Genomic DNA, 5,681 nt, shown 5'->3' on the forward strand with positions numbered 1-5,681 from the left:
AACTTTCTCCTTCTCTCCAACATTCTCTCTGTCTCTCTCTCTCTGTCTCTCTGTCTCTCTCTATATGCCTATCTATCTCTCATTTGCTGTCTCTATCATGCCCTTTCTCTCTATCTCATTGTGTTGTTATTCTCTCCTCCTCCTCCTTGTTCTCTCTCTCTCCATCTCTCTCTCTCTCTCTCTCTCTCTCTCTCACACACACACACACACACACACACCCACACACACACACACGCACACGCCCACACACACTGTATAATATTTTGCCTGCTTCTTCATATTGACATACAGCTGATTCACTTTATTCTCGCCGTACCAAAAGAAAATGTTTACAATATACACTGCACTGAGAAGTAATATAATTTTAGCCAATTTATTTGTTTCATAGATTTTCAACATGTAAGTATTTCAAATTCATTAACTGAAGGTATTTTGATCTATAAGTGAGTAGAGACGGTACAATTATTTCAGTAAATCGTTTACAGAAGCACATCAATTTTTCATTCTATGATACATAATTGTATGTTTAAGATAAAGCTTTATACTAACTGACTGATTTATTTTGGTTTCGTAATATTTTTTAAAGCTGATCAAATATCAGTGAACTGCTCTTTAAATTGTAAGAAGTTAGGTGCCTACGGTGACGTCAACTAACTTTTACAGCGCTACTACGATGTCACTGGTCACCATGGAGACCAAATTTCATCTTTGGTAGCTGATTGGCTGAGCAAATTGAGTCCTGGTCGTTGATTGGTTGGTTGTCACTCCTTACCTCGTATTGACAGCGAGGCTGATGGTTCATAAGATTCCTCATCAGCCACATTGTTAATACGGGGTAAAAAGTGGAGAATATGCTACCTCGTGGCGAAAAATTGCTTTATCGATATCTGTATCGATTTCAATTATGTCGTCTGCATCAGCTCTGATGTAATTTGCCACCAGTTCTTACGTCAATTACTTCTCTTCTATCTTCGGACCATGTAGTCATTTGAGGATTATAGTATAGTGCTCCATCAACACATTGCAGCTGTCAAATCTGGTAGTGAAAATAAAATAAATAAAGAAAGAGAGGTTGAGTTAGTGAGAGAAAAAGAAAGAGAGAGGGGGCAATATTCATCGTCAATTTATAATATTTGTGGCAAATGGAGAGAAAATATATTACTTATAGAGAAATTCATCATTGAATATATAAGTGGCCTAACATTTCTAAAGAATATTGTAACAGTAGAATGAATGAACGAAGCTTAGCACCATCTTTGATATGGACAAGGGCAGATATAATATTAACTACCTCGCCATATACGGGAAGGCATGAAAAGCATATAGGATATAATCTGGCCAATGTTTTTAATAGTAGTTAAAGCATACCTAGCGTGTCAGGCGGAGATGGGAAAATATCTCAATAAGTTACGTATTACACAATTTCACGAAACCCGTACTGGTTTGAAATTAACTAATAGAGACTATGAATTTCATATCGAGCAGTTAATATCTGTCCATTACTCATAAGTCTTATATTTGTTCCCTAAAGGGGGCTTATCATTTTCAAAAAGGGTGGAGATACACGAGATGGAAGCAAATATTTGCCTTGCGTCATTGGATTTTACTCTAAATTCCTATTTTGGGACATTCGTCCATTTTAACTAACAACAGCGCTATGGATCTAATTTGGTAGGACTGTTGGAAAAGCTAGTGAGGCTATAATTATCTTAACTATTAATCTTTAACATCTCCATTAATTCTAAATCGTTGCATCAAATTATAAGGAATCTCTTATGAGGTAGAAACTGAAAATGTGTTCCATAAATGTGTTCAGATAATAAATGCCGAAATTATATAATGCAAAATGGAGTGTGTGTTTAAACAAATGATAGTGGTTGTCTTTTTCGAAGACAATGAAAGAAGAAAAAACGGAAGAAAGAAATCAAAGGAGGAAAATGGAGAAGAATAAGAAGAGTGAGTGAGAAAAGTAGAAAGGGGAAAAGAGAACAAGCATAAGGCAAAGGAATAGATAAGCAATAATAATGTTAATTATCTTGATTAACTGAAAGAAAAAACTGAAGAAAAAAAGAATAAACAATGAAACAACGAGGATATAGGCAAACATATTTTAAAGATACCAATGGTCGAGTAAATTTTCGACAATTTGACTTCTTTTCTTCAATTTAGCATTGATTTTTAACTAAAGTTCTTTACAAAATAATGATGAGATTATAATCGAAAAACTAACATGACTAAGCCGGACTTTTGCTGGAACACCTACGCGTTGACCTAAGATTCGCTGCACGCGGCAAAACTTAACAATAGAAAAACAAATTGGTCATGTTTGATGGCGATCGCCAAATGACTAATTGTTTGGTCGGATGTTTGGATGTTTTGATATCACTTCAATCGCGTTCCAATCCATTGTATATTTTGTTTTAACATCTCCGAGACAGACTGGCAGAAAGAGGTTATTATGGTTTTGCCAAAATAGAGAAGGGGTGGTTCTTGAACCCCTCCAAATCAAATGAATCACCAGGTCAATGCATACAAGATTATTAGTGACGGAGGGCACAAGGTCCCGAACTCTGAACGCTATAAAAAATTCCGCCAAACATTTACCTAGGGTCATTAAAGCTTGAGGTACCCACTTCAGTCTTATTAAGATGAGTAACTGTAACCTTTTTTTCCTCTGGTGTTTAAGTCAATACAATTTTGTTTTATGATCGTGCCATTTGTCGAGTGTAGACCCCTAGTTTGTAACGCGTTTAAATCTCATTGTAAAAACCGTGCAATACAAGTTGGACAATGAACCAAGAGCAAATAGAGTTTATTGATGGGCTATTATGTAACGCCGTTTACAAGATGCGCTATAGTTAGGTAGTCATAGTTGATGACACAATCTTGAACAAGGAATATTAAAGTAAGATTAATATGCGAAAGGAAACATGTTGTGTGAATCATTGTTCTTTTCTCTTAAATTGCTACAGACCCAAATCCTATACGCTATTCTCTTTTTTCCTAGAAAAGAAAAATAGTTTTAAAAGATATGCAGTTCATATGCATTTCTGTGTGGAAATTAGTAAAATATTTTAATGAAATTACCACCATCTAAAAAAAAAAAGCCAGATTATTATAAGTTTTACATCAAATACCTTGCATATGAAAATAGATAACTTAATTCATAATAATTAAATGACATGAGTCTGTTGGAAATTTAAATTAGAATTTAAAAAGTGTCTTTGTTCATCCACTTGGTAAATCGTAGCATACATGTTCTCAAGAATTAAGATTTTGGCGTGTCATTGTGCTCAGCAGTCGCAACATTATTTGCGTGTTTCTTATCACGTTATCTCAACGATTGAGAGGCTCGTTTAAATCATATGAAGACAGAAAAAAAGTCTCGTGCTCTTTAGGAATTCTTCTAACTTTAATCGACACTTGACTGATTCCATATCACTTAAGCATACACAACCACCTTAAAGGGCCAAACACAATCGATGGACTTCGCACAGAATAATCTAATCAAGGCATTGTAAATTTTCTTATCTCTTCAACTTCGCGCCAATTTATCTGTTCGTTTCAATATTCCCAATGAGTTAATATTCGATAGACCACGCTATGTAAGAGAGATAAGAAGTAGTGGATGAGAAGGGGAAAATAGAATGATGCCCACGTGGCATGGATTAGAGCTTTTGTCGGGATTGACAGAAGAACTGAAATGGGAGGATACTCAATGGAGGAAGAAATGGAGAACAAATGAACAAACAGGAAGCTGTGGAGGATAATTGTGATAGAGAAGAAAGGAAATTGAAAGACGCATACAAGAGGAAGGAAAAGAAGAAGGAGAAGAAGGGGAAACGAAATAAGAATAAGGTGGTGGAGGAGAAGGAGACGAAGAAGAGGGAGAAAGAAGAGTAGATAAGGAATAGAAGGATAGAAGCAAGGGATGGACGACAAGAAAATTGAAAAAAAGGGAAATGAGTAAAAGAAGAAGATCAAAGGGAGACGATGAGGTGGAGGAGAAGAAGGTTGAAATTCTATGAGAGCATTAATGGTGCATTCTGAAAGGTGATGGACATTAAAACTAAGCCAAGAAAGAAAGAAAAAAGATTCTTACAAAGACACTAACACACGAGAAGAAAGTGTTGGATAATTATGATGAACGATTTGGAGTTGTTTGTATCAAAGCTTGTTTCGAAACTGAGAATCGCTTTACGAGTAGATGAATGGCCCTCATAAGCGTCGCCGAAACATAAATGTGTCACAAAATATGGTTATTGATTATAGTTTAAGATACAGGATCTAAAGTCTGTATCACAAGTGCAGAGTATTATAACCGCATAGAAAGAAGATTACATTATAGCACACCAAAGATCTACTATATTACATCCCTATCATGCCTATCAATACGTTTTAGAAGCAAAAATTAGAACATCTTATTGAATCGCAATTGAGAATGCATTTGTATATTATACTCACTAATACCAATAGATGAATAGATGAATATATCAAGCACTGTAGAAAAAATACTTCTCTACATAGGCTACGTTAATTATCTACATTCATTTATAAGAAAAGGCGTAAACAAGTATAACTTTAGCAGTCCAATTTCCTTAAGCATAGGCTATCGTAATGTCGATGCATGTAATTGATCTCAAATGAAAAGTAAAATGTGGAGTCGTATTGAAGTTAACTCATATTTTTTTTTGAAGTCATGCAGGCTTGGACTATGCATAACCGGAGTAGATATTAAGTAGTACTTTTTCGATCTCGATTTAATTCCCGTTTTGGTCAAACATCCATGAATATGAATGAATGAACGAAGTGTTAAATGAAATTATTATAAGACTTTTGGTGTCATGCCAATTAAATATATGAATTAGTTAAAAGGAAAACAAAAACTTACATTCGAAACTTGCAGGAGATGTGCTGTAACAATGGTCACTGGAGTGCGATGTTCGTGTTCTCAGATCCGAGAGACGATTGAAGAGATTTGGGAAACCCTATCAAAATTCGAATCGCAAGACGCAGGGATGAGTAGTTTGCATCTCGTATTACCACCACTACCAAGTACTGCCGAAGCCACCACCACCAACACCAGCATCAGAACTCCAATCCCAAATGAGGCGCCGCGATCAGCAGGCTCTCTATGCACGTCCGCACTCGGTGATGCGCCTTCTACCAATGACTCCTTGACGGTGGTGGCTGGTTCATAAATACCCCTCCACCACACCCCTCTGCCTACCAGAGCGTCACAAACACCCATTGCAAAGCGCATCACGAGCCGATGTGAGCAAAGAAACAAATCCTCGTTAGCGTACTTTGATCCCTCGCCGCCACGTTGTTCATTGCTTCAACGCAAACATGATATAAGTTACTCGACAACTAGTTAAGAGGTGGTGGTCTAATATTTGACGCCGACATCTTAAAACATGTTGTTTCTTAAGGGAATTTGTTTCTCTTTAATACACGATGGAAATGTTCCTAATGTTTCTAGTTAATGATTTTTGTATGTGACGTAGGGATTATTTCAGTACAGTCCAATGAGTATGACTAATTATATATTTTTTATTAAAGAAAAACGGCTAAGGGGTGGGGTCAGTGGTGTAAAGGGGAGGATATAGTTGTTGTGGTACAGTGTTGTTGATTGTCATGGTGGTGATGATGTTCCAGGGATGCATTTATAAATTAATGTA

The 5,681-nt window shown here is 36.2% G+C and overlaps 1 long non-coding RNA gene across 1 annotated transcript; it reads right to left on the minus strand.

Moving 5' to 3' along the window:
- Positions 1–347: 347 nt before the first annotated feature.
- Positions 348–5,169, minus strand: LOC115921637. Its single transcript, XR_004063013.1, has 2 exons — positions 4,892–5,169; positions 348–1,036 (listed from the first exon to the last, which is right to left on the minus strand). It is a non-coding gene; the product is annotated as an uncharacterized LOC115921637 (long non-coding RNA).
- Between the last annotated feature and the right edge of the window lie 512 nt (positions 5,170–5,681).

This window comes from Strongylocentrotus purpuratus, unplaced genomic scaffold, assembly GCF_000002235.5.
Source record: "Strongylocentrotus purpuratus isolate Spur 01 unplaced genomic scaffold, Spur_5.0 spur5_scaffold_10, whole genome shotgun sequence".
NCBI classification, from domain to species: domain Eukaryota; kingdom Metazoa; phylum Echinodermata; class Echinoidea; order Camarodonta; family Strongylocentrotidae; genus Strongylocentrotus; species Strongylocentrotus purpuratus.